The following is a 14,627-nucleotide window of genomic DNA, read 5'->3' as shown; positions in this document are numbered from 1 at the left end:
TGGTTACATGAGGCTACGTATCACGCACCCCTATGTATCACGCACCCCTCATCATATTAGAAATAGAATAAACTCGTTTTATAGTTTTGTTAATGCCGCACACTATAAATTATTATTAGAATTTATACCTACTTGAGCAACTACTTGTATGAAAAAAAAAAAAAAAAAAAAAAAAAAAAGACTCACTAGACCGCTATTGTGGTTACGGTGAAATGTTTGAATATGTTACTCTTATACAAATTGTTATTTTGATATACTATTGTTAGTATAAGTTTTTTTTTTCGTATTTCAAAACTGAAATTTTATTACAAATGATTTGTAAACCGTATATGAGACGGGCACTATACTAGTAAGATAGCATAACTTAGTTTGTTTTTTGGACAAATGCATAATTTAGTTAAACAAAACACCTTCATAGTTCCTGTACGTAATATATTAAAGTAAAAGGCATTCATGTATAGATTTAGCACAGGATATTCTCTGTCAAGGTGTTTCACCGCACCCTCAGAACATTGTCAACCTTCTAAGAAGGAACTTCACAGTTTACACTTTACACAACATTTAATTATCTAGAAATACGTACTAGTTTATCTTCTTCAGGTTTAGTTTTCATGGAATGTCTTACAGGAGATAACAAAAGCCCCAACACGTTCAACTACTTCGATTACAAATTCCATCTGTGCCATCCTTACACATCCTCTGCCGAACCTTCATGAACAAATACACTTTCCGAGCCATTTTCCTGGTGTTATACAAGAATAGAACACATAGCAAATTAGGATGTCTCGATAAACTTTTCACACCCTTATGACATTATTGTCAAACAAAGGATTATATCAAACATAATTGGTGGTAACAAAGAGTAAATTAGTGATAGTGATTCAACAATATAGCTTTTGCTCAATGAACAAAGTCAATCAATTTTCTTCTTTGAATCCATTTTATATTCATGACTAAGTATTGTGTATATGTCAAGCACCATAACTTACTCTTATTAATATTATTTAATAAGAACATCTCTATATCTTTAAGGAATTATTGACTTTCTCAATCAGTAATTTTTCTGTATACTATTGCTTATGGAACAACTTTTAAATCAGCCAGAGCTAGTTACTTTTGTAGGTAATACCTGCGCAGTAGATGAATCATTCTGAGCATGTGGATCTGTTGGCACAGGTGCAGTTGTGGTTGTTTTGACCTGTAAATATTATCCAAATCGAGAGAAAATCTACCAAATTATTTCTTCACATCAACAGTTATAAATTTCATAAATGATTTATGGTTTAAAGCAATAACAATTCTGATTTAAAAGCAGTAAAACACGATAAATGTTTTGAACTATGGTTGTCACCTTCTCAATCAACGTCTTCACTTCAGCATACAGTTTCTTCATTTCTTGGTCATTAGGCTTTAACTTCAAGGCAAATTCCAAATCTTCGACATAACCTATAAGATCACCAAGTTCTTTTCTGGCTACTGCTCGCCGTCCATATGCTTTGAAGTACTCGCCATTTAGCTTCAAGGCCTCAGTACAATCAACTTCTGCTTCATGGTATCTATGAACCTTGATATTAGCCATAGCCCTATTTGCATAGGCAAGAACGTTTTCTGCCAGAGCAATGCTTCTTGTATAACAATTTATAGCTTCATTGAAGTTCTTGGCCTTAAAATATTTATTGCCCTGCTCTTTCAGAAAAGTAGCCTCTGCAGAGAAAGTGTGGTACACAAAGGTTTCACTCTAAAAATGGAGGGCAGGAGGGGTAACCAAGAGCAAGAAAAAAGCAACAGAAGAGCCTCGTATATTGAAATGATTAAACACATGCATGGTGCAACAGATGTGAGTTGGATAAATCTCAAGTATGCACAATTCTTCGTAAGATGAGAGTGGTGTAAGAGATATCAATTAAAGAGGCTGATCCTATCAGTTCCAATTCGTACAAACTTGAGCATTTTACCCCTCTTATTACATAGCATCATGTACTAAACCATAAAACATGAGTGGAAGAGATACACATAAGGGGGAAACATGTAATTAAAATCAAATTCTAATGAGAGACAACATTATCTAAAAACCAATGCTACAAAAATCTATTGATCAAAGCAAAAACAAAATAAACTAGCACAATCAAAAGGGGTTATATTTGGATTTGGAAGGGTTGCCTTGATGGATACTAATTATAAACCCAAGCAGTCATAACATATGAATAGCTAAAAAGAGCTGCAATATATGCATGATGAGGAGTGTTTAATCACGTTTATTTGACCATAAACAAAAAAATTCTTAATGCTCCAATGGAAGTTACCACACCAACAAGAAACTGCTTCAAACGTATACTTGTATTATTGAACTCGCATAGGTGAGAATAACAGAACTAAAAAGCTTCAAAAGGAGAGATTAAAGATTTTAGAATCTTGACTTCAAACAGTATAAGATTATCTCTTGATGCAATCATCCAAACTTCCTGAAATGCAGTATTTCAAATCTGAGAATGAACTCTAACCCTTACATATATATAAGTTACCACAACTCTGTTGTTTGAACTGCTGCTTCAGGAAACATCATAACCAACTCTAGTTACAGCTAGGAAACTAGGAAGAAAAAAGTGCCAGCTACTGTCTTAGATAACCATAAACAACACCTCCAAAAAATGAAGCTATTAAACAGCAGCACTCAGTTTTGGAAAATTCTGTTGTTAAGTAAATGCAGCTACTATTAAAAATGGCTCAATGAACTGGCTTTTAGTTCTGCATAGCATTTTGAGTAAAATTTTCTAAGAGCCTAGTTATTCCTAGTACAACCAATCAGCACATGAACTTTAAACTCTAGCGCCACACATGTCACATTAATATACTCAGATCGTCCCTCTCCCATAGGCCATAGTTAAGCATGTAATACCAAGATCCTATATGATAGTTGGACTTTCACACTCAACTCAATCTTAGCAAGGATATAATGAAAGCCAATTAAAACCTTTATCTATATTAGAGAGTATGACAACGTTTTCCCAGAACCAAAAATTTACATGTGTAACACATTAACCATTTAATTAAGCATAGACTTGATCACATCCAATCATACAATTGTAGAATGGCTCTGCAGTGTACTAAGGCTAAGACAAAATGATATTGGCTAACTCAATGGCATAGATGGTATAAAACTCAAGTAATTGAATCAAGCTATGAGTAGTTATACTTATACCCTAATTATTTCCAAACAACATAACATTACCACAGATAATCCATATCAGATATAACATAGACAAATCAAAATGAATCAAATGGCATGCCTATGAACATTACAGCAGCTTATAATTATGATAACATTGTAACCATACATGTAGTTGATGGTTAAATAACTTACTCAAGCTCGGAGAAAACGATAATGGAAAACTCGGCAGCTTAACTATGATAAAATAGATGTATTCACTCAAGCCAGAGTAACCACCATTACAACTCTCCAACTTCTTGGTACCAAAATTCAAGGAAAAAAGACGATCTCCCACCATGAAGTAAGCAATATCAGCCTCAAAAGGGTGCATCAGATAGGGGATTGGCACTACTTTTTCAAGTCCATAAGCCAAATAACTCTCATCTGACCAAACATCCATTAAAGAGAGTTTATGCACCAAACTCCATTCTCCACCTTCATAGTCCTGTAACCTCCACAAACTAAGCTCTTTCTTTTTCTTCTTCGATAACTCTATAAATTGAATATGCCCACCACCAACATCGACAAACCGGTCATCACCCTCCGAACCTCGAGACTCTCTAGGAAAGGCGATAAATCGACACTCCTTCTGTCCACTGAATGGTTCATCCCAAACTATGATCCCACGACTCGGATCAACCCAAACTAAATGCCCATCATACTCAACTGCTCCAAAACCCCTCCACATATGCATACCAAGCATATAATTAGCAGAAATTTGTTCCCATTTACCAGTTTCAGACGAAAAACACATTATACTAGCAATCTTAGACCCAATAATTGGCTGATACTCAGCAATTATAAACCTCTCTAAAACCCCAGATAAATTAACCTGTGTAATAAACCCAACAGAAGACTGCCTGTTTATGAAATGAGGCGGTTTCGGAATCGAAACCCATTCACGAGTAATCGGATTAACCACAAACAAACTATCTTCTTCATTAATCCAAGAGAAAGAAGTTGCAGTTTTTTCCTTAAATGGGTCCCTTTCAATCTTGATAGAAAATAGGAGAAACCCATTACTAGAATCTAACAAAGTTGCAGGAAATACATGACCCTCGATAAGAATCTCGGTTGATTTATCAACTATTTTATGAGGATTAACAGAGAAAATACTCACATTTGGGGGTTTCTGCCATTGAAGGGTGAACTCAGAAGCAGCTAACTCAGTTGACTCGGAGTTGAATGGGATGAATCGGTCGAAGATTGCCCATGAAAGAGAAGACTTGGAAATGTATAAGGAGATGAAATGTGGGTTGCAGATCATCGAATACCAGCCTTTCGAAACGGATTTGAAACGGCAGATGGATTTGGCGGGTAAACGGGTCAGAATTTCAGAGATTATTTGATCTGGGAATATACCCGAATCAGAAAGATCCGACATTTTTCAGGGTGGGGTTTTTGAATTTTGGATAGAAGAATCACTCGAACAGTGGAATTTGGGATTTGGGAGAGGGAGAGGGAAAATGAAGGTTTATATACTAGGGTTTTGTTCCAAAGTGGATGAGGAGGTTAAAAACATAGGGCTTTGGATGGGCTAACATGACTATTTTATCGGACTTAAGTCCGTTTTGTTCACCTTATTTTCGATTTTTATAAAAGAGGGGAAAAAAGTTTGAAGGTTAAAAAGTTCACACTAGCTACTAGTAGTATTAAATAAGGTCTGGAAAAATAAATTTAGATAAGAGTTACATGAATTTACGACTACAAAACCATTCAAAAAAAAAGTTACGACTACAATTACAAGTTGTAATAAAGTTCAAAGACATAAAATCATATGCATAGATTAAATCCTTAATGTGCATAACTTTTCTCAGAGTGTGACGACGGTGACTTAGAGTCTAGACACACCCGAGATTACTCAAAGACAGCCAAAAAATTATCAATATCCATTTTTTATTGGAAAAATTGAGTTTACAAATCCCAACTTTAGGCGGTGTACTATGAAAAATCCCAACTATGCATTATCCCTCAAAAATCCCAACTTTGATACCCATCTTCTTTTAAAGATCCCAGATGACCGGTTACCTAAAGAGAAGGTTAACTCATTTTTTCTTAAAAAGAAATTTCCACTTGTCAGAATTTTAGTGGTCCAAAAAATAAAATTAATTGTTTTTTTTTTAAAAATCTAATTTATTCAAAAATTAAAAAAAAATTAAAAAAAAAACAACCCAGCCCCCACCCCCATCCCGGAAAACACCTCACCCCCACCCCACCCCGCCGGGAAATCGCCCCCCATCCCTGAAAACCCCTCCCCCGCCGCCGAAAAACGGCGCCCACCCCTCCCTGTCGCCGGAATCCAGCGAAAAACCCTCCCTCACCCTCGAAACCCACCCCTTTCCCTCCCCCCACCCTCGCGAAACCCTCCCACCCTAAACCGTAAAACCCCCTCCCAAAACCCCCACCCTCGAAATCGCCCCCTCCCTTCCCCCACCCCTGAAATCGACCCACGGTTGGGGAAGGGGAAGGGGGCGTTTTTTAAGGTGGGGGTTAGGGGAGGGGTGTTTTCCGGTTTATAGTGGGAGGGTTTCGCGAGGGTGGGAGGAGGGAAAGGGGTGGGTTTCGAGGGTGGAGGAGGGTTGGTCGTCGGATTCCGACGACGGGGAGGGGTTATCGGGGGTGGGGTGCGGGTAGGGTGTTTTCCAGGATGGGGTGGGGGCTGCTGTTTTAATTTTTTTGGTTTTTTTAGTTTTTTTTGTTTTTTTGAATTAATTTTTTTTTTAGTTTTCTTTTTTGAATTGTTTTTTGACCAATCCCGTGTTGACACGTGGATTGTAACCTAAAGTAACAGGTTTGGTGACCTGTTGGGATCTTTAAAAGAAAATGGGTATCAAAGTTAGGATTTTTAAGGGATAATACATAGTTGGGATTTTTCATAGTAAATCGCCTAAAGTTAGGATTTATAAACTCAATTTTTCCTTTTTTATCTTTAACATTCTACGAGTTATTTATAGTGTAATACCTTCTAGCATTGAACAGTCAAGTATAATACTCCTCAATTTTATATAGTTTTTCCTATTTTGAATCTTTTTGTGAGACAACATTGATCTTTTTTTTTTTTTTGACACAATAGACAACATTGATCAAAATAAAAAGAACAATATGAAACAGAGGAAATAATATTATAATTCTACGATGTCTTAACACTTTCACTTCAAAAATTCTTCTTGTCACTTGTTTTTTCACTAATAATCTGTATATTCAAATTCAAAGTTTAATTGTAAATATATCATTATTGATCACCTAATGGTAAAAGTTAAGTTGTATTAAAAGTTAAAACACAGATTTTATGACAATTCGTTTAATAGCAATAGTATCTGTCTAATTGACCCTATGATTCAAAGCAATACAAGGAGAGGAATGTTGTGGACAATAGTCATCTCGTCACCTTTCCAATCAAAGTCCTCACTTGACCATCCATACATTTGCAACATCTCTTAGTTATAAATCTATTAGTCCATCAGACTATGGTTCCGCCATAGTCCCGACTTCGGTTCAATCATAGTCTCTGCTTCATCTTCAAGGTGAACTCCACATACTCAACATAAGCTAGAACATTTTTGAATTCCTTTCGGGCTACTGCTCAGTGACCATATACTTTGAAGTACTCACCAATCACCATCTACTTTCGAGACCTCGGTATCCATTGACCTACAGATATGCCATAGCCCTATCTGCATAGGCTAGGACGTTTGAGGCAATGCTTCTCAATTACTTTGTAGCAATTCATAGCTTCTTTGAAGTTCTTGGCCTTGAAATATTCATTGCCATGCTGCTTCAAGAAAATTCTGCAGATAGCATAGAATACAGAGGTGTTATACTAGAATGGTGAGAGTCGTGAGACTAACAATAACAAGAAATAAGCTGCAGATACAACGAAGCCCAAATCATTTTGGGACTAGAGCTTTGTCCTTGTCGTATATACAAGGAAGCCTGCGGAGACTAATAAAATGACCTCCAGTTATGAAATGTATGTACTTGCGATGCAACGAATGTGAGTAGATCAAACTAAAGTTCAAAGAAAGTTCAGCCTTCAGCGCAAGATGAGAGTGCTGCAAGTGATATCAAAGACACAAAGAGCTGCAACAGACAACTTGATAACCAAATGTAATAACAAACACAGCTTTAGTCTTAGATAACCATACCCTACACTTTCAAGTTTCAACATCAGGGCCGGCCCGGAGAAGTAGGCCTCGAGTGCAAGCGCCTAGGGCCCACACCAGAAAGGGGCCCAAAAAAAAACCAGTTTACATAGTTGTAGAATTTTACTCTGTAGTTTTTACTCGTTAAAAAAAAACTACTTTTTAAAAAGATAATTACTACATTTAAATAGCAATTAACATTAAATTACTTAGATGTCAATTAGGTGGAGATAACAATGCAATATAACGTCTTCACTTCTTCTTCTAATCTTCCGGATTCTATGAGTATCTGTTCCTAAATATTAATCTTTTCAATTACACCGTTTCATATTTATTCAATTACCGAAACATTATGCAAAGTTATTACTCTAGTATTGTGTATGGAGACTTACTATTCAAATAATATAAGTTATTTACTTATTTTCATTGTCTTTTATTTAAAGCTATTGCGTATAAAAAAATTTGTTACGTAATTAAGTGGCCCTTTTCTTACATTATGCCTAGGGCCCATAAATTTCCAGAAACAGGATTGTTCAACATTAGAGGGGGAGGGGGATGCAATATGGAAATATAGAAGCTGTCTTTGAGGCTGTTATGCTTGCTTGAGAACAGATAGAACCAATAACTATCATTTTTACTCGTGCGTCAACTCAGATTTTGTTAAGATTAAACCTTATGTTTCTGTTTCATGCAAGAAGAAAGCAGGTCGAAACTTTGGAATTACTCCGTCAGTCCATCTTCAAGTTAAATACTAATACGAGTAGAAGGATTCAGTTTGTATTCAACATTTCATTGACACCAATGAGCAGCCTACAAAGTGATTGGACCCAGGAGTTGCAGAAACTGAACATGGCAAAGAAACAGCGAATACAAACACACACTAAAAGGCTGGAGAATCATATTATTAAAGCAACGCAGCTACGAGTCAAAAGAAGCCAAAAACACTTACAAAAAAAATTCTGCAATTTACATCTTACACTTAGCTCAAGTGACAAGTTAACAAGTCTTCTTCAAGCCTTCCTCAGTTCCTCTTCAACATAAAAGTCTCACTACACTAATAACCCAGCTCACATACCGCTTTAGAAGCAGGGCCTAAAATGCTGCCATTGTTACTTTACTTGATCATAACGAGTAAAAGACAGACATGCAGCATGCTACAATGATAAACCAACAATATTTTCCCAAAAAAAAAAGACGATAAACTAACAATTGTCCAGTAAGTATAAACACTATAAGCAGTTTTAGCATACCTTCTTTTTTTAGGTAATTCATTGCGCCCCCTTGGAACCTTTATAAACCTTTTAAAGAGGCTTAGAGGCATCCTCACACTTTTTACAATTTCAATTTCAAAGGTAATAAGACTAATAACAGAAGCAGCCAACTATTTGAGGTAATCCAGGTATTACAAAAATATGAGAGCAGTAAAGATATAAAGATGATTAGACAAGCAACACAGCTAAACAAGATAGTATGCACTTGCTAATATAAAGAGAGCTCGTTTACTTGGTACACAAATTCACAAATCATGTACACCAAATGTCAAACACCAGACCTGTTCCTGTTCTTATCATGTTCAATAATATGTACACTGTCTAGGTGGCTAGCATGGGTAGTCGCGACTCTCACGAACCAAGGTGACTGGAATGGCCTGATACACTGACATATTGCATAGAGTGTGAGTGTCAGGGTGGATAGTCCAAAAAGGTCCTTTTCTTAGTTTCTTAGCATCTCTCTCTTTATAGAGCATGTTGTAGTGGAAAGTCTGGGCAGCTTGGGCGTGACGGTCAAGGACGTCAATTGTTTTAGCACCATCAAAATTCAGGGTAGCATTACGCCGTAAAATATAGTGTCCAAACAGGTTAGTGTCCCCATGCTCATGAATATTGTACTCTCCTTGAGTGGGACTCCATTCTGCACATTTAAAAATGCTTGACCCTCTAACAGCATTCAAGCGGACAGCTCCAGCAGCTGAACCTTTAGGTGAACAGTCACTAAGCGGGCAAGAACCATGCCAGAATTGACAATACTTGCCCATCATAATTGCTAATGTATTAAACCAGTTTGAACGGTGATCAAATCGCAGAAAAGAAGTCCAAGAACTTGGGACCTCATTATCCTGCTGAGTCAGATCAAGGTTCGGGGGTATGTTTATAGAGCCAAGCATATCTGCAGCTTCTTGCCACAACCTCAGGTCTCCTGCATAAGCTAGAGAAGCACCAGGGGTTGACAAGATGCGCCGCTCATATTTATTGTTGTCGCAGTTTGCTTGGAATAACTGCCCTGGGTTTATAGGGCCATTAACATCTCTTGAAAACTGGGCCTGATCAATATTGGCTTGGGAGGCAACTTCACAAATGGAGTTAAGCCTAGAGATGAAAACACTGATGTGAGGAAGGTGGGACGCAAAAGTCCGACTCATACCAAACCCTTTCTCTCTACTCCATCCAGGAGTTGAGGGTAAAGCAGGGGTAACATTCCCAAATCTACCAGTTACGGTAGGATTAAAACAAGCCAAATTCTTAAAGAATGGAACCAAGGGCCCTGGGATCCATAAACTCTCAATAGGGTAAAACAATAGCAGACTATGAAACTCAGAATTTATAGAGCAAACACCAGCAGCCTCCATTGCACGCATGGTCTGCAAGTACAACAGAACAGAGATATAGATCTGTGAGTAGGGGGGAACCCAACCCATGCAATTGTCGGTCCATCTTTTAGTGGATGCCATAAGCTTATCCATCTCATTCAGATAATAAATAGGGGACTGAAAACAAGGGACAAAGGTTGCATGGGATAGTTGGCAGCGGCAGTGAACATTGCTGCCTCAGTTGCAGAATTGTCAGTAGCCCTACTAGTTTGAAAGCAGGTCGTCTGTGCATCAGCAGCCTCTCACCTCCGCCTCACGTTCTTGAACAAAATTCCAGGCATAGTCGTTTCCTAAAGAGTCAGGTTCAGCAAGATTCTGTTAGCATTCAAGTTGGGAACAACATAATGTCAGTGTAACCCAGATAAAAGCCTTTCAGTTGTCTCAGGAAAAAAAAAATCCAGACCCAGAATTCCAAATGAAATTGAACAGAGTGGTCCTTTGTTGTATTTACATAGTGTTTGTAGTCACCTACATGATAGATGGTAGTAGTACATTCTGGGCAAAAATGAATGGACTTTGGAAAATCGAAAATGGAATTGAGGTATGCGAATAATTGAGGTATGCGAATAATCATCTTGAAAAAAAAAATTTAAGTATTAATTTAGATTCTTATACCTCAATTCCCTTTCCGATTATCCAAAGTCCATTCATTTTTGTCTTCACAAATTACACTTCTACTGTACTCGCTTGCTTAGTCACTAGTCATCAACTGGCCATATTTCATGCTTTAGCCACTTGTTTCCCCACTTTTTCATCCTTTCTTTTCTTGCATTGTTTAGTGCGCAACTAGTGACCATAAAGAACATTAAAGAACAGAAGTAGTAATGATCAAGAAAACTACTCGAACCTCAATTATATATTTTGAACTCTAATACCACACATCACAATAAGAGACATACCAAGAGGCAATAAGAGAGAATTTGCAATGAATCTACCAAGAGGCATACCGACAAACATTAACTTAACAAGAAGCTTGTGTGATAGTATAGAGATCATTAGAAATACAGCATTCATACAAATTGAAAATGCTTACAAAAAACATTCTCAAGCTCAAAGGAAATTATGCTGGCCAACACAGGTTTAGAAAGCATGCCATCAATCAAACTATAGTGACTATCACCGCAGCACCAGTATCCACCTTAGACCTTGCTACTCCAAACATTTTGAGACAATATAAAGTTTCCCACCATGAAGAAAGCGATATTAGCTTCAAAAAGGTGAATTAGAATAGGGTCAACAACTTGGCATAAGCAAAAATAATACAGTGTACGCCTAATAGCTCTCCTTCAACAAAACATCAATGAAACACAACTAGTCCAGCGTTCGTTTTCAGATTTGAAGAATCAAACACTAACTAGGTAACACAACTAATTTCTGAGATAAAAGTATTCGCCAGATATATCTTAATCTACTTCTAATACTATTGTCCGATTAGTATAAGCAACCAATATAGCTTATTCATTTCTAATTTTAGAAACGATTTAGCTTATCCATTTCTAATTCTAGCAACAATTAATTTTTTTTTACTTGCGCCAGTTATAGCAAGCCAGCAAAGGATGTTATCAGTTACATCGTTAAAACCCGGCAACTCCCCAATCCCCTTAAGATATTGAAATCATGCCTGTAATTGTAAATCTTTGATTAAAACCTTCAAATTGACAAATTCGTTAATTACATGACTAAGGGTGTGTTCTCTTTAGTCTTCACCCAAATTTACTAAATCCGACCTTATTCGAACCTAATTGGAACATATGAGCAGAAAATCATAGTCCAGATTCTAAAACTTAAAAACCCTAGCACTTTAATCTGAACTTCAAGGTCAGGATTAATAGCCCTAATCAAAGAACAGTCATAAGAAATCACACCAAATGATGATACTCTAGCAAAATTTTCAGACTTATGCAAAATCAAATTTCAAAAAAAATAATAATAAAACTATTATTTGAACAAAAAACCGCGAATTATCAAAAAAAAATGCATAATTTGAGGATAAATTGAATGCATACGGCATACCAGAAGATGTTTATGAGCTACATTAGATGACGATAATCTGCCGAAACGAGTAGCCGGCGATGGCGGTGAGAAAGAGCAGAAATGGAGTCCTGGTGGAAAAACAGGAGAGTTGAGAAGAGAGAGAAGCGCCAATTATATTTTCTCTGAGCGCCAAAATGAAAATGCATTTTAAGGATTCCGTAATCCGTATGAGCGTTTTAAAATTGAACGAAATTAACATAATTATGGTGCGATTCATCTGATTTTTAGTTATCTGAACTTATTAAAACTTATTTTAGTTATAAATTTAACTTAGATAATTCTAATTAACCCTTATCACAACTTATCTAAACTTATTTATCCTGAATTTATCTTATCTTATCTGAACTTATTTTTCCTAAAATAAGTGAAAATAAGGTGAACAAAACCGTGCCTTAGTTTCGGCCTTTATTCCGGTCCGGTTAAAAACTCTTATGTAAATATTATATAAAAATTATTATTGGTATATACAAATGTAATGTGTAAGTACATTTTTCTCATTTAGTTTGTGCAAAATATTTTACACAGTATATTCTTTTTTCAAAAAATTTATTTCGTTGTCATTTTTCGCAGATTTTAATGTAATATTGTTACACATATATGGATTTGAATCCTCTATTCGAATGATCCCCATGAAACTCGTTCTAATGTCAACATTCACCAATTCTAGATTCTTCCACAATTCTCCATCAATTTCTCAACGAACTAAAATTTTCGAGAAATTTTTGAGTCCTTAAAACCTAATTAATTGGGCTTAAGCAATTAGGGCACTTCATTGGTGATACGCACAAGAGAAGCCACTTACTTGCCTTAGCTTCCTACCTATTACACCTCTTTGTACTATTACACCTCTTTGTACTATTCACCTTCTATTTGCAAATCTACTATTTCTAATTTTGTACTACTCCCTCATGAGTTCATATAGTGAGAGTTTTCTTATCCTACTTACCCTTTCAAGGTTCTTATATTCTCTTATTTCATATAGTGGATTATTTCGATGCTCGTCATTTGTGGGTTTTTTTTGTCTTAGTTGAGAATTTTTCCCATGTTAAATATTGTGCGTCTATTTCTATTTCTATTTATCATTTATCTTTTTATATAGTATATACTACTACTCAATCTCTACACCTTAAATATGTTTCCGCTACGCACTTGCCAACCCTAACAAGTGGTATTAGAGTCAAGCTTGATTTGAGTGTTTGCACATTAAAGATGTCTTCGCTTACGAAGTTCAAGATTGATAAGTTTGATGCAAGATTAGTTTCAACAACATTTGGAGAGTCCAAAAGAAGGTCTTTCTCACACAGCACGAATAAAAATGGGTACTTTATGGCAAGTTAAAAAACCCATATACGCTATGATGAACAAACAATGTCAATAGTTGGATAAAAAGGCATTGTCCACGATCCAACTATGTTTAGTGAAGGAGGTTTTACGCGAGATCATTCACGAAGAGACGGTAGCCGGTTTATGGTTAAAGTAGGAGTCTCTCTACATGACTAAAAGTCTTGCCAACAAACTTCGTCTCAATGAAAGGCTTTACACAACTTGGATGGGCGAAGACATGTACTTCTATTCAATCTCATCTCAAAGAATTTAATTCTATTATAACTGTCCAGAAAATCTAGATGTTAAGATTGAAGATGAGGATAAGGTTGTATTGTGTTATTAATTGTCTCTTTCGCCTTCATAAAAGCCCTTCAAGGATATCATGTTATATGGTAGCAATGATTCTCTTCCTTTTAAGGCTGCTAAATCAAATTCACGTTTTAAAGAAAAATTTGACCTTGAAGTATATTATGATGAAAATAAATGAGGTTATATGTAAGAGGGAGATTACACGAAAAAATTAATACCAATAATCAGGCCATATCTAATGGGCATAAATCCAAGGATTTGAGGCATGGGCACAATGTTTTTAATTGCCGAAAGTTAATGAAAAAGCTCAAAAGAGAAGAAAATGAGAAGAATGCTAAGGAATTGCATTCTTCTCATTTTTTGATGATGTTCTTTTGGTTACTTCTCTATGAAGAAGTAAGACTTTTGACGGGGTACTTGATTCCGGTTGTGTCTACCATATTTGTTCGCAAAAGGATCACTTTATTGACAATCTACTAGTAAAGAACATATATGTTTCTACGAGCAATGGGTCTAGTCGCAAAATTCATGGCACCGACTTAGTGCGAATCAAGACATTGATGGTAAGATCAGGACTTTATCTAATGCTAAACATGTTCTTGATTTAAATCTTAGACTTAATAAGGGAAAACATATTTAATGTGTAAACACTCTAATTAATTTTGGCTCGCTCTAACATCACTTGTTAGGGTTGGTGAATGCACAGCAAAAACAATTTAAAAATCGAGAAAGTTAGAAGTATAATTAGGGGATTAAACAAGGGCAAAATAATTAGTAGAAGAAAAATGGGTGTGGTAACAAGGATATACACCATGTAAATTTGTCCCCTTTGAACCTTGTAAAAACCACACCATGTAAATGTCTTACTAGTTCAATGAATATCACTCACCATCTATCTAAGATTGATGTCAGTAACTTTTTTCCTTCCCGAGCATCCTGAGTAAAAAAGCAGAGTATGAGT

Source organism: Chenopodium album, chromosome 13 (genome assembly GCF_948465745.1).
Source record: "Chenopodium album chromosome 13, dcCheAlbu1.1, whole genome shotgun sequence".
Classification (NCBI taxonomy): domain Eukaryota; kingdom Viridiplantae; phylum Streptophyta; class Magnoliopsida; order Caryophyllales; family Amaranthaceae; genus Chenopodium; species Chenopodium album.
This window is presented reverse-complemented; position numbering follows the sequence as displayed.